We start from the raw sequence: 16,677 nt of genomic DNA on the forward strand, positions 1-16,677 counted from the left end.
ATGCTGTCGTGACTTCAGTACCTCTATAATTTTATTTTTAGCTTTCTAAAAACATCTGCTTGCAGAGTCAAATTATGATCATGATATAATGTGAATAAAGGTGAGAATTACAGAGTTCATTTTTCCACTTGATTGACAAAAAGATGAATTAAGATACCACGGCTTCCTACAGTTGTTATCCTTTACAAACCAGTTTCTTTAAGTAAGCCCACTAGATCATTACCTACATAGGAAGTCATTTTAATCATTGAGAACTTTACTCTCAAGCCTTCAAAACCCTACTATCTAAAATTTTTATTACCTAAAAGCAATATGTACTTCTCTTTTAGGTACAATAAAAGGCAAAACACGGCTAGCAGTACAGATCATAACAGGGTGGCAGCACATAAACCTCTGTGCTTAGAGAGAAGGCTCAAGAGACTAGTATGGTGATGAGCTTTTTGAGAAAGTCAAACTCCCAGTCTCACCAGGCACAGATATCGGCCAACTATTGGTACCCTAAGCAATGCAATCTATAACAAAAGCTATATGTACTAAATAAACATAAGGAAGTCTAGACAGAGCTGTCTATTCTTGCCACATCCAGATTTCATGTAGCTCTGTTAGAGTCAGCCTGTGAGTCATTCTACCAGGGAAACATTCCCATTAATGGAACTGGTCCAGTCCAAAAACAGAAATAGAACCTACAGTCTCAGATATATGCTATCATAGTCCCCAATGATCTCTAGAAACACATTTTGGGAGACAAGAGTTTTGTTGGGCCCCAAATAGATTATACAATTTGCCATTTTTTATTTTTTTCTTAACTGGGAAAATTATTTTGTTTGGGGCGGTGGGTAGGGGTCCAGTCTCAGAACTTTTGGAATCGCTTCTTGGTGCCGGCAGCCTTGGTAACCTTGAGCACCTTGAAATGCACTGTCTTGCTCGGGCCAGCACTCGCCCACTGTGACAGTGTCGCAGATCTGGATGTCCTTGAAGCAGGAGTAAAGATCCACAGACATGTTCTTGTGACACTTCTTGAAGCAATTGTGCTTTAGGATGTAGTGCAGGTAGTCTCGGCGGATGACAGTGGTCCTCTGCATCTTCATCTTGGTCACCATGCCAAACAGGATCTGCCCTCGGATGGAGACATTACCAGTAAAAGGGCATTTCTTGTCAATGTATCTAGATAGAAGGGATGGCCAGGTAGGTAGATTGAAGATGGTTAAATAGTTAGATAGATAATAGGTACAATTATATAAAAATGAATTTAAAAATTAAATTTTACCTGAATTTATCTGAAGAAAAGTAAATTTAACTAATGCCAAATTCCTCTTCCTCCCTGAAATCCAAATAGGAGTTCTTATCATTGTTAATCACTGTAGAGATTTTCTAATGTCTCTTGTTTCCTTTAAGTTCAAGATAAAATGATTATGAAAAAATATTAAGTTTAGAGTCATTATTTTTAAAGCTAAATGTTTTAATTTTAGGTCCTACTGACAACCTGCTATGAAAGATGAGATGTGAGGAGGTTAGCACAATTATTTGACAATCTAGTAACCCTCCTACCACCTCTTTCTTTATCTCAACTCATTTAATCCATCAAATTTATAACATTTTCAATCTCTTCTGAAGTTAGTTTTGCCTTGGTGTATTTGAAGATCCTTTCAAAAAAGTTTTCTTCTATCATATTTGTAAATATTTTTAACTTTTTTCCCTAATCTCCCAAACATCTAATTATGTCTATCTATAGTTATCATTTCCATCTTTTATATACATTTATTTTCTAAAATTATTTAAAATTTTTTATTTGCTTCATTTTGTTTTGAGTAATTATCTCAGTTCTCTTCCTGATGCTTCTTTTATGTTTTTCCATAGTATTTTTTTCACTTAATATATAACTTTCATCCTTGCAGTATTTTAATTTTTTTTCAATTCCTTTGCCAAGCTCTGTAAAGCCTCTTTTCCACTTACTTTATTGTCTTATGACATCGTCTTTCAATCCATGTATCTTGTTTTTTTCTTTTATTAAGGGAGATCATTATTGGCATCACTTTTTTTTTAGTTTTATTTAATTATTTTCTTTGCCTGTGCTGTGTGGCTTGTGGGATTTCTGTTGCCTGACCAGGGATTGAACCCAGGCCACAGCAGTGAAAGCTGACTCCTAACCACTAGACACCAGGGAACTCCCAACATCACTTCTTTAAGACTATGAAGAACTTTTGTTTTCAGAACTCTTGACCCGTTTCCTCATGTGATTCTTCTTGTGTTCAACTTATCTTCCTTCTCGGCTTTAAACTTGTATTCCTTTTCTTTGATTTTACATTCTATTTATAAGTGCATTTTTGTTATGTTAATAATTCTTATTGTGGTAAGCAGAGTGGTCCCCCAAAGATGGCCATGCCCTAATCTCTGAAACCTATAAATGTGTTACATTACACGGTAAAAGGAACTTTGCAGATGTAAGGTTATTGACGTTTAAATAGGGATGTTTTCTGAATTATGCACATAAAGCCAGTGTAATCATATAAGTCCTTAAAAGCAGAGAATTTTCTTCAGCTGGAGTCAGAGAGATGCAGCCCATGTCAGAGAGATTTGAAGTATGAGAAGATGGTCATCTGCCATTATTACACGGGGGCAGATGGAAAGCATGAGAAAGAATACAGCAACTTCCAGGAGTAAACACAGCCCCTGGCTCATAGCTAGCAAGGAAACAGGGATGTCAGTCTAACTGCACAGAACTGAATTCAGTCAACAATCTAAGTTAGCTTGAAAGTAGATTTGTCCAATTATATACATTACAGAATATAACTCTACCAACATCTTGATTTCAACCTCGTGAGACCCTGTTCAGAGAGCCTACCAAACCCATCTAGAATTCTGACCTATAGAAATTATGAGATTTTTTTTTGTTGTACTTTACTTCTAAGTTTATGGTCATTTTTCATGACAGCAATGGAAAGCTAATCTACTTATACATAGTTTTGCTGAAGAAAACTGTTGAGATGAGCAGCTTATAGCTTCTAGCCAATTTTTCTTCTGGAACTTTCATTACCATGCAATTTCATTTACTCTGGTGGGTGTATCTCCCTCCATGCATGGGTTTATGGCAGCAAAGACTCTCCATCTTGCCACAGGTCACTGCCTTCCTATTTCCTCATTTTTAGTCACAAGGGTAGGTTGTAGACAGAAATAATATAAGATTAACCTGTTTCCAACATTATCTTCAACACTCTACTTTCTGGAAAGTTAAACTGGTTCTCTGCAGGGATATTTGCCACTTTTTCTGAAATGCCAGCCCTCTAGACACTATCTTCTCTTAAGGTATCCTTGAGAAAGTCTTTCAAATTCAGAGAAATCTATAATCTGCAGGAGTTCTAAGAAGGCTATAGCCTTCTACTGCACCCAAGACCAGACTTCACAGATCCCTTCCTAATTGCAGCTTCTGGTTCTGGCATTTTCTTGTTTTATTGTGGTGTAGGGTTTTGTCATCTAGTATTTGCTCTTTTTTCCTTCCCTTTTTAGGGGTACTGATGAAAGGTAAAAGTACCTTCACTTTACAAACTTTAACCAGAGAATGTATGCATTTTTGTTTAGTAGTTCAATATAGGAAATGAAAAAGAGAAGGCCTAGTGTAAGAAGGAAGAATGAGATGGAGAAAACAATATGAAAAATAGGAAGTACAAATCAAAAAGAATCAAATTTGAGTTTAATTTCTCTTATGTTTTAGACTGACATTTTCTCAAATCCAAAGATTTTCTTCCAGAGATTAGCTCCAATAAAAGTGATTATGACACACACACAAATGTAAAAATAGTGAAAAATTCTATCACACTCTGAAGAAAAGCATGAGCAGAGCAATCTATTTGCTTGAACAGAAAAATGATTGTGAATATAATAGAATTCTGATATTATCACTAGCTAATTCTTTTAAAGTTTTAATTAAATAAAACTTGATCACCTTCTAAGTATCAGGCTACTATTCTCTGTTCTGAGGCATATCAAGAACAAAATACAGTGTCTGCTCCATGAGGGTAATGGTTCAGGGCTGTGAGGGAGACAATAAGCAGATAAACAAATGCATGTGAATCGATGATGGAGAGAGATCTTATTTCAGAGACTGTGTACTGAGAAGCCCTCTCTAACATGTTAGGTTGCATTTAACAGACCTAAAGGAAGGACTAATACCAAGCAGGCAGAAGAACAAATGAAAGTCCTGAGATGATAGTGTCCTTCACATGTTTAAGGACACAAGGAGTTCTGTGCGGCTGAAACATTGGGGAGTGACAGGCAAACACATGTTGGAGATGAATCCAGAAAGGTAGTGAGTAGCCCAATCATTAGAACCTTGTAGACATTTGTTAGGACTTTGTCTTTTACCCTAGTTAAGATGGGAAGCCATTGGAGGGTATCAGGAAAAGGAATGCTGTGATTTGATTTCTGTTTTCTCGGGGTCCTTCCAGCTTCTCTGTGGAGAGTAGACAGGAAGTGAGCAGAGGCAGAAGTAGAAAACTGATTGGGTGATGTTCAGCCCAGGTAGGAGGAGATGATGGTCTATATTTGGATTGTCACAGTGATAGTGGTAAATGGGGCAGATTCTGGATATATCTTCAAGGCAAAACCAACACGATTAGGGTTGTGGCATGTAAGGAAAAGAAAGAAATCAAAAATTATCCCAAGGTATCTGATGGCCATGTGGCGATGTCAGATCTTCCCTTTCCCTAAAGGATGATGTGCATAATCTTTAGCTTATTTAAGACTGCACTGAATGTCACTCTCCTAGGTCCTTTTCATCTTCATCATGTGTAAGAGCCTTATTATGCTCTGCAGAGTGCTTGATGGGAGGTGATCCGTAAAGACTGAATGAAGAATTAATTTCATAGCTATAGACTGTGCTAGAGAAATATTTTGTGTACACACACATATAAATATATGTAATGTTATATAATATACATTGAGAGAGATTCTTATCATAGCAGTATGAAATTGTGTAACATTTGAGACAATTCACACACACACCTCACACAGAGAAGAAAATGTGATGCGCCTGAAGCACGCCACACAGAAATCATGATGACAATATTCAATCCAATAATACAAAATCAATAGATGTCATTGAACTGCCACCTGAAGCAAATTTAGAATGCCATCTTGTCGACTATTAATTAAAATGACATGTCAAATTAAAACAAAAAATTTTCCTTTTGCTGGAAAAATTATTGATAGTGCTCTTTTCTTGTAAAATGCTGATTAAAGTTAAGATAATGGAGACATTAGCAAATAATCCCATCAGATATATTTTTAACAATGGGGTTTGACTTTTCTTAAAGAAAAATCTGATTGTCTGTATAAATTCCATAAGTAAAGCTTTTGCAAACGGTCTTTTAACACTTATCGATCACGACCTTGGCATTCAAAGTCTAATTATACTAAAAACTGCCCATGTCTCTTGTGTACTGGAAAATCATTATCTGAAATTAATCAGTTCTTCAAACACATCACTTCTAATTATCATGTGGTTATTGAGATAGTATGCAATTTAAAATATGTATGGTACTAATTTCAAATACCTTATTTGTATAAATCACTGCATTAATATGAAAGTAAATGCATAGTATATAGTTTTATCTCTTGTACCACAACTACAAAAGAACAGCCAAACACCATGCACTGTTTCTGATTAAACATTACATTTCAAGAATTAATAATAATTAAAAAAATAATAACAGCTAACGTTCTTGAATATTTAGTATGTGCCAGTAACTATTTTAAATACTCTATTTTCTTTCAACAATACTTATGTAGCACTTTGTGTTCAAGCACTATTGAAAGACCTTTGCAATTATTACCTCATTTAATCCTTACAATCTTATGAAACAGAACTATTATTATAACCTCTATAAAAATGAAGGAAAATAAGTACAGGAGACCAGAACTGTCTGTAATCCCACTGTACATTAATATTATATAATATTGTAATATGGTAGCAGAATTCTAAGGTGAACTCCAAGATTCCTGCCCTTAACTATGGGCAGAACTTGTGAAGGTGGTGGGATTTCATTGCCACGATTGAATTATGTTAGAATGGCAAAGCTGAAGGAGTTTGGGGGATGTAATTAAGAACTCTAATCCAGTTGTCTTTATGTTAATCAAAAAGGAGATTTTCCTAAGTGAGCCTGACCTGATCATGTAAGCCCTTTAAGACAGAGTCCAGAACATGGAAGCAACCTAAATGTCCATGAGAGATGAATGGATAAAGAAGAAATGGCACATATATACAATGGAATACTACTCAGACATAAAAAGGAATGAAACTGGGTTATTTGTAGTGCAGTGGGTGAATCTAGAGTCTGTCATACAGAGTGAAGAAAGTAAGAAAGAGAAAAAGAAATACCATATGCTACACATATGTATGGAATCTAGAAAAACTGATGAACCTAGTGGCAGAACAGGAATAAAGATTAGCAGATGTAGAGAACAGACTTTAGGACATGGGGGGAAAGGGGAGCCTTTGACATAGTGAGAGAGTAGCACTGACATATATACATTATCAAATGTAAAATAGATAGCTAGTGGAAAGCTGCTACATAACACAGGGAGATCAGCTTGGTGCTTTGTGATGACCTAAAGGGGTGGGATAGGGAGGGTAGGAGGGAGGCTCTAGAGGAAGGGGCTATGGGGATATATGTATATATATATAACTGATTCACTTTGTTGTACAGCAGAAACTAACCCAAAATTATAAAGCAATGATACTCCAATAAAGACGCATAAAAAATAAAATAAAATAAAATATAAAAAAATAAAACAGAGTCCAACCCTTGCCAGAGTGAAAGATTTCAAGTAACTGAGATGCTCACCTCTTGGCCTTGAACAAGGAAACTGTCATGTTGTAGAGAAGACCACATGGCAAACAAATGTGGGTGGCCTCTAGGGGCCAATGGCCTTTGTCCTAGAGTTGCTAAGAGCTATGTTCTACCAACAACAGTAACTTGGAAGAGGACCCCCAAGCCTCAAATGAGAACTGCAGCCTTGGCTAACACCTTGATTTCAGCCTAATTAGACCCTGAGTGGAGAAGCTAGCTAAACCATTTGTGGCCTCTTGACCCGTGGAAACTGGAATAATAAATGTGTGTTGTCTTGAGACACAAATTTATCATGCAGCAAAGGAAAACTAATATATGTAATTAACCCAGGTCTTGGATTTGCCTGGTTATTAACTATCATCCTTATGTGCATACTGGATGGTTTCTTCCACACAATATTTTTGCCAGTGGCAGTGAAGTGTATAAAATTGGCTTCACCAAGATACTGCTCTAAAATATGTTTATACGGTTGAGACCATTCAAGAAACTAAAAATCCAGCAGTGCTCCTTAACTTTTATGACTTTATAAAGAAGACAACATATTAAATTGAGAATAGCTAAATATAGAGAATGAAATAGCCTACATAGATTTTATGTCACTTAAGCCAAATTCCAAATATAATCAACTACAAATAATATGCAGCAGGTCTCTGACTCTTTTCCACAATACTATCTCACCTCACAGGGAAGTTGGTGAATCTGGAGTCTCTCATACAAAGCCCTTCCAGCTCCTTTTCACCATTTAATATTCATTTTTATTAATTTTGTTCTGTGCCTTATATTACTCTTATCCTATAATATCTGCTGATACCAGAGTTTTTAAACACTAAGAACAAAAGTATATGCTTTGTAAAATTATTTTTTAGTCTCTCTGTCTAAAATAGCACAAAATCCACACTTAGTACAAGAATCCCTGACATTTCTCTAGTTCCATCTTTATTGCAACTACCTGCGTGCAGGACCACGCATCCTGAAGCATAAAAGCTTTGTTCTCCTCTACCGTTTTCTCTCAGAAATGTTAGAGCATTGTTGACAAAAGAATGTGTTGCCTTGGGCCACTGCTTTTCATTCTGCTTTGTCTCACTTTTCATTTTGCTGCATACGCAGGAGGGACTTTTGTTTAGTGCCTGAAACAGTTTTGTGCATTTTAATATAAATATAGTAAGGATTTAACCTCATTTCTACTTGCGGTCGTCAAAAGTTTTGCCATTAATGCTAGCTACCAACCCTATTTTTTCCCAAAGGAACCTCTTGGCTAAATCTAGAGAGGAAAAGTTTCTGTACTGCTGTGGGAACTCTGAATCCATCTAATAATTAGCTATTCATTGCTTGGCATAGCTCTGCTACTATTATCTTCAAATATCATTTAAATATTTTCTTATTCTGAGGTTGTATATGTTTATGTCTACTTTTCCCAAACAGATTGCTAGGTCTTTAACAGCTGGTCAATGAGAATTCTTTTTCTTTCAAACAAGGTGAAATGTGTGTCCAATTTCTCTCTTCTTCCATCCATATTTACACATTTCGTAATAATTGCTGCTACTCCAGAGAGATATTTAAAGTTTAATGTCTAATTGCTAGTACTGATGGGATGGTTAATTCATGTTTATGTCTAGGATTCTATGTAAAGACACTCTTTACTTTTCTTTGTCCCTTATTCTTCACATGAGAATTTAAAGAGCTTTCTTCCCTTATTTTGACCTCCAACCCAGTGAGACTATAAAGATAAGAGCTACTTTTTCCTTCAAGATGTCTAAAGAGAAAAACACTCCACGGGGTGCTTTACGATACCCTCCTGCATCTTTCAGTTCCTATAGGCAGGGACTAGGCTGAGTACAAAGCAGGGCTGAATCAAGAGTTCCTTGGCAGCCTGGGTCTTTTTTAAGACAAGAAGGGGAAGATGCTGGAAAGACTGTCCATTCTCATCTAAGCCTCTGCTTCTATCCTGAGAATACCATACAAGTGCTAAAAGCCAAGAAATCCCAGAAATCAAAGATGATAAAAATGTCTGGTCTATTAAGTGAGTATGACAAACTGCTGAGCACACTGAGATTATTTTCTGTGCTTAACTTATGTGGTTTATTACTAAAGGGTCTGTGTTAATGAAATAGAAAACTCATTAATCCCATTGGGTATAAAAATGAGAAATTTGGTACTTTAGGAATGTGTTTCCTGAACACAGTTTATCCCCTGTACAAAGATAATACAGTAATTTATACTATCAACACACATCAAATGGCTATATTAATTCACTGTCACCCCTTAATATAAAGTCAAAATATCACACTACGTACTATACAAAAATTTATAAAATAGTATGATAGGCCTATTGATGACTTCACCACAATTTAAAAAACTAAACTCCTTGCATTAATAAATAAAACACACTACATTACCAGTTTGAAGTCTTTAGAGTTAATTGAATAGAAACATTTAAGGATTTAACATAAAGGAATATTTATTAATTGACTCTAATCATCATTGTAGGTAACACTGTTTACTATTTGAACTCTGGCTAATCATTTTATACTCATTTCCTAACATCATCTTCACAAAAATCTATGTGACAATGGCTGTCATCAATACCATTTTACGTAAGGAAGAAACTGAGGCTTAGAAATGATAAGTAGTTTAACTAAGGCCACACACTTCTAAATTGGGGGTGGGGAAAGGTCTGAACTCCTGAGCCCACATGCTTACCTACCACATTGCAGTCATAGGATAGATTTCTATGTAGGCAAGAGTATTATAAGAATTTGTATTTTGCATGGAATCCAACAAAATTATTCCTTAATTTAATATTTGAATTGAAATTTTAATATTTTATAACCATTTGCAATAAAAGCATATTGCAATTTATATTGTCTGCAAAGATAAAAATAAAACTCTAAATATAAGCTTATGAGTCTAGGTGCTAGATCACCTAATTAAAAGAAAAAGATTCCAAGCGCCCATATAAAAACACAATAATTATCTAAGATATCAGCCAATATTGGAAGGAGGCAGTTGCACCTGTTATTTATTAGTTTTATGTTTGCAGAATAGAACCACTATCTAAATAATATTCATAATTATTTTGTCAAATTAGTTACTGTCATTAAATTTATCACCTTTGACCATATTTTTCTAACCGTATTTAGTTGAACTGCCATAGTAGGAAAACAAATTGTAGCAGTTAATACATGATTGTCCATTTTGCATATTTTTCTTATATAGTAATAAAAATGAAATTCAGAAATCTGCTATTCTCACTATTGTGTTTTTAAATGGTACAGCAATAACCTCCATATATAAGTCCCTTCCCAGAACCGTAGTTTTGGATACAGAGAATAGTGAGAAGAGAACACTTCTGTGGCTAACCTGAAAAAAAGAAATTATTTTAACAGACTTAAGTTTCTGGTAGTTTTCATGATCATTGCTACACGTTTAATCCCAGAAATGTTCAATTCTCATTTAAATATCACCTCCCATCAATCACTAGTGCTTTCCTTCCTGGGTCATTGAAAACATAATAATTCATTGTGTCATTTGAAGGTGTGCTGACCTACTTTCCCTAGTTAATTTCAAGAGAAGGATCCGATGTTCCATTGCTTTTTGTAATTGATTTGACGATAGATCTTTACTAGAGCCCCATGACATGATCTGAGGGCATTCCAGACAGCAAAGGCTCAAGGTCATTATTGAAATGAAAATTCCACAAATCAATTAGCTCTCTTAACAGAATTGTCTGTTTCTGTTGATTGTGGACTGTTCTAAGTTAATCAAGACAGAACTGGGTAATTTTGAATTTCCAATATGGAAAATATTATTTTAAAAAATCACTTCAGAGTTAGTCCGTACATAATATTTGCTATTTTAGCCCATATTTCAGATTCTGTTAATTCCCTTACCCACTTTCAAAGAAAGCAGACAAATGCTTGGAATAATATTTATTTATATTTTATGATAATCTTTACTATTTTCATTTCATTTTAAGTAGTCTTAATATAGAGGTCCCTATATTTTGAACATATCTTCTTACATGAATTAATTTCACTCCATAACCTTAAAAGCAATAACAGAGAAAACTAGTGAAATAATCATATATTTTACCAGCCACACACACAAAATCAGTCTACATACTTATAAAAACTGTAGGAAGTTCCTAGCAATGATAAACTTAAGTGCTATTTGTCTTGGTTTAGTAAAAAGGACTGACATGTAGAGAAATTAGGAAATGTATTTATTCTGGAAATGATAGAACTAGAGAGGATTCCAGGGGTAAATTGGTCTAGTTCTTGATTTTCAAACAGATAATCCAAAGCATATATAGAATATAGATAAATGATAGATTACAGACAGATACACTCAATAAAACTAATTTGGATTATTTTTTATAGCCTTTTTCTCCAGTATTGACCCTGTCATGGGTGATCTTTCTTATATTCATCCAAAACTTCCCTTTCTGTCAATTTTTTAAAAAAACAAAACATGCAGAATGATGGCATACTTTTGATAGACTCACTTTATTTTCTGAAGATTGACCAATTTTATTCTTCTATCTTAAAGACAGAACCACCTTAACTCCCTTCTCCTATCTTCATGAGATACATTTTCCATCTCTTAAATATTATTTTTATGCCTCTGCTTGGAATCCTTCCTAATTTTCCCAGGGTTCTTCTGAAAGACAAACATCTAACCATCATTGCCCCTTTTCCATTTGTAGTTACTGCTTTCTGTTTATGACCTTCTTAACAAAAATCGTTATATAAGTTTATGGATCCAGTTTTCTTGGTATTATATCTTTGACAATAATGGTAATATCATCAAATATTCTATAGCATTTTAATTTCAATTTTTCATCTAATCATAATTTTCATGATTTCATAATTATGACAGCCGTAGAAGATCCTGTGGGTAAACTATTAATCTGTTTTACACCTGAAGAAATGTATGTTAAGTGAAGTTTAACCATATCAAAGCTAATGATACATATCTGACTATAATTATAGTTTTTGGAATTTTTCCTCAGAGGTTTTGTTAAATTGATCATATATCTGCATATTAAAGTAAATATATAATTGAGAAGACCCTTTCAATCACTGGAATATTTCAAATTTATATGTACTCTGAGTCTTTAATTCTCAGGATTAGAAATGCTGACATTTAGTGTAAGCTTAAATATTCATGTCACTGTTACCAGCAATAGTTAGCCTCCATTGTCTACTTCTGTAAATTCTGATACTACTAGTATCTATTTGCTTTATTTCACTATATATCTGTAAACAGAGAATCCAGATCTTTCTTGCTGTTTCTTTACATAAGTATGTATACACACACACACACACACACACACACACAGAACTTACATAACATATATGTATATATGAACAAATATATGTATAAATACATATACTCTTATACAAGAATATATAAGCATGTACATATATACTTATATGTGTATCCGTGTAAAGACACAGAACCCTGTCTGAGGTTTCCATTGGAGAAGAGATGAAAATGTTAGTGTTCACTAAGGTTTTAAATGATTTTGGTAGAGCTTCATTTGTACCTGGCTTAATAAGAACCAAAACTTTACAAATATTAGTTCATGTTTTTCCAAATCACTCTATGAGATAGTCTTACCCACACTTTGGATGTCAGAAAACTGAGGCTTACTGATGAAAAACAAAATCATTCCAGAAATCGTGACCACTAGTACAGAAACTCAGTTGATTCCAAAGGTAACTAGCTCTAAGACAAATGGTCTTAACTAGTAGCTGCTTTGTTTGTTATTCATATGTCCATATGTACCTGATTATTTTTCCAGAATGAAATACACTGATCAGTTGTGTGTGAAAAGACTACCGTACACTAATTTGCAATTATAAAACTCCAAGAATTTTCATCTGTAATAATGGCTTTGCAAACAACTGTATGTTTTAGTTTTCAGACACTTCCTCAAGGATAAGAATTAGTTATTTTAATATATAAAAGCCAAGTTCAAGATACATTAGTGACTGGAATAGTTTTTATTGCACTAACAAGGTCAAATAATATTTTCAATGGTACTGTCTTTCTTATGAACAAATATTTCTCAAGGTTTTAGCACCGCAAAGGATAGATTTTTAATAAAACCTTCATCTTTCACGGATAATTTTTAATGGCATATTTCAAACCCTCTCTTTTCTCTCTATCTTAATTTTCCACATCCATAGCCTAAATTCAAGACCTCTCCCATTTTGATTCTTTATTTCTGAAATCCTTGATTCTGGTACATGTGTACACCAAGCCACTTGTGATGCCTCTACTGGCGGGAGTTAGAAGTGATTTTGACAATATTCCTTTACCTCTTTCCTCGTTGCATGCTTCAGGTTGGAAAGGCCCTCCTTGTCCAGTCGAACAAATAACTATGATAGCACCAGTCAATGATCGCTGCTCTCCCCCATACCACACAGTGCTTCTTGTGGTATCACATTAAATGTCCGAGAGGCTGTATTTTCCAATATTTCAAATTCTTCTTTTCTTCTCACACAACACTCAACTCCATACTCTTCTTCAGTTGTAAGGCTTCATGTTTGGCATGCTCTCTTTTCTGGTGCTACACGTAAATCTTGCAGTTCTTCTTATCTACAGTGCAGTAGCTCAGTCTTTTCCCTTTGATTCCTGTCAGTGCTATATAGATTATATAAGCATTATATATAATAATATTAATACATGTATAATGCATGTATGTATTATATATAATAAATATAAAACTGTATATACAAGATGTATGTATATGTATTATATCTACATATACACATACAGCTAAAACAAATGTATTTTAAATCAATAGCAGAAAAAACATATGTGTTTCCCCAAAGCATTTGACTTAGATATGAAACTTCATGGATATGATAATGTTAACAATTAACATGGTTAAACCACAAAACCTCAGTTGTTTAATAAAATAGACTTTTTTTTCTTGCTAATATAGGAGAGAATCCAATGCTGGTCTTACCAAACAAGTGGCTATCACCTAAAACCCTTTTAATCTGGTATTTCTACCTGTAACAAGTTATTTCAAAAGTCATCAGTGGTCTCCATCCCAGTTCACCAGGGTGGACAAAGAGTTTAGAAGATCCAGTATGAGAAATTGTTCTAAAGAAGCATGGCACCCATCACTTCTGCTTGCTTTCTATTGGTTAGAAATCAGTCACTCTGACAACTAATGACAAGAGACGCTGGAAAATGTAGTTTATTTGTATAGTTTAATTTCTTCTCCAGGAAGAGAGAGACAGAATTGGTAAATAGCTAGCCAGTTCCTGCCAGAAAAAGTATAATGACTTAACTTGCTTTGTATAGAACCTATAACTCTTTAACTGCTGGATAGAAAAATCTTCAGAATAGGAGAACAAAAGAAGTGCCCTAAAATCTTGAACAAGGTGTTAGAAGTTTGTTGAGAAGATAGGAAATACAAACAACACAAACCACAGTGGAACATCCTATTGCAACTTCATATTGTAGCTTGATAAATGCTATTCAAGTCCTCTTACAGAAACTCCCCTCCCCTTTTCAATTTAACCTCAGTTGCTTCAGTTGTGAATTGCCGTAATAATGAATTGTCAGTCTGAAAGCAGAGGACTGGACCAAATGATCCCTGTGTGCCCTTTTAATCTTAAAACCTAACCTAAATTGGAATAAAGATTAAATCTTTGAGACAAAAGAAATCCATCTCCACATTTCAGGAGAGTATACTTACAAAAAAACTGTTCCTCAAGTTCTTTTTGCCCTCTGACATTAATGCCAGTTATTGAGGATTTTTTTCTTTCCACTAAGAAAGTAAAAATATTTTCAATCCTATCTAAAGGTTTCCTTAAATATATAATATATTTATTGTAAAAATGCTCTATTTAAAGCATTGCCTCTAAACTTAAGTGAGGAGAGGAAAATATTTTGCAACAGCAAATACAGAATGGGTGTTTTCAGTTTTAATGGTGATTAAAAAGAGGACCCGAATTCCAGGTGCCAAATGAGCAGTGGCTCCCTGGCTTGGGCTAGGGTGACTCATTGAGATGAGAGGAGGAGAAGGAGAAGAAAGTGTGGAAACTAGCATACAAAGAAGTTCTCCTATGTAACAAATGCCTCACTTCGTATATTTTATAAACACAGAAACTGAGGTTCAAAGCCATCAAAAAATTTGTGCAAGGACCCAGAGCTAAAAAGTGGTTCACCCTGAACTTGAAATGATGTCCTATTCCTAAGCCCATCTTTTTTCTACTTAACAGAACATGAGGACATTAGTATTTTACTTACCACCCTGTCTTTTACTAAAATACTTCTGTTCCTTGTATTATAACCTGTATATTTTGTAGGCATCCTCTTCATCCCTTCTGGTAACATATTTTTTGCATCCCAAATGTCTAGCAGAGTATTACGTAGAGATTATGACTGCAAATTCTTTTTTTAAAAGATTAATTACATGATCTGTCACAGAACAAGATAAAAGAACTAAATTGCCATTCATATAATTTCCTATTAGAGATACATCACTCTGCTCCTAACTCATAATAATCTTTATTTGGCGTTCCTCATTCACTTTGTTCTATGTACAGGTCAAACCGAACAAGCTAAACACAATAAGTGCATAAATCAGGGCATAGGAACTTATCAGACTAAATCTTAGAAGTATATTCTCTTCAATAGAGGCAATTATGTCTAGTTTTTAAACATCAGTCAGCATTTGGACCTTTGTTAGCTCTTACCGTAACACAATTCCAGCTATTTTAACATTTTAAAATACGCTGAAATGGCATTTTTCCAACCTAAATGTATTGTTTTTAAATAGAAGCTATTTCCTTCCATTATCAATATGCATTAAAAACTGTTGAACACAAACTAAAATATGGCATTTGCAATTTTAAGTGAAACGATCTTTGCATAATTATATGGTTGGCCTTACAGAGTGTGGAATACAAGTCTTTCCAAACCACATAAATATTCATGATCTGTTTATTCTACCTAAAAAGTAATCTGAATGCATGTTGCTGTTCTTTGTATTGAGAGTTTAAGAATATGTCTGTTTTGATATATTTATGTATTTGAATTTCAAAATGAGAGAAAGAAACTCATATCCTAAAATAAGTAACTTATGCATATTGTTTTTTGGTATAATCTGTACAGAAAACTTTAATGGCCAGACCTGACAATATTATTACATCTCATGATATATTCTATATTTGAAATTATTTCCCAAGCTGCTACTATACTAATTCTAATGGAACTATCTAAAAGAGTAAGAGTTTAGAAAATGCAAAAGTAAATTATAGTATGAGGGGCTATGTTAATATAATTAAAATCAAGCTCCAAGATACAATCTAATAAACATCCTTAAATTTGGAAGTAATATTAGAAGTCATCTGGTCCTACCATCTGTCCAGCACATCAGTTCTACCAATGGCATGGGGGCAGTAATCCCAGGTCCCAGCTCCAGGGATGGTATGAGAAATAGTAATTCCAGGCTTAAGCAATTTCTAGCCACTGGAAAGCCACTGGTTTCTAAGAGTTTTTTTTCTTTTCTTTTCTTTATGATCTAGGTTTTCGAACATTACTGCTTTAATTGAATCAGCATCTTTTCTATTGGAACTTTCATTTGTAGGTTAGAAATATTTGGTCTTTAGCCACACCAAAAAAATTGAAGATTTCTTTTGCATAATAAGGCCTCCAATGTGATGCAATCTCATTATCTGTATTTTTTCATTATGTCTTAAAAAAATCTATTTCTATATGAATATGGTTTCAAATTCCCATGATTATATAAACTCCTTTTGAGGAAAATAATTTCAGCAAAGCCCACACATTAGCAGTAGTTCTC

At 34.3% G+C, this 16,677-nt stretch overlaps 1 pseudogene; it reads right to left on the reverse strand.

The window, feature by feature from the left end:
- Nucleotides 1–850: 850 nt before the first annotated feature.
- Nucleotides 851–16,677, reverse strand: part of LOC130854277 (40S ribosomal protein S11-like) — a 36,842-nt pseudogene continuing 21,015 nt past the window's right edge.

Source organism: Hippopotamus amphibius, chromosome 5, assembly GCF_030028045.1.
Source record: "Hippopotamus amphibius kiboko isolate mHipAmp2 chromosome 5, mHipAmp2.hap2, whole genome shotgun sequence".
Classification (NCBI taxonomy): domain Eukaryota; kingdom Metazoa; phylum Chordata; class Mammalia; order Artiodactyla; family Hippopotamidae; genus Hippopotamus; species Hippopotamus amphibius.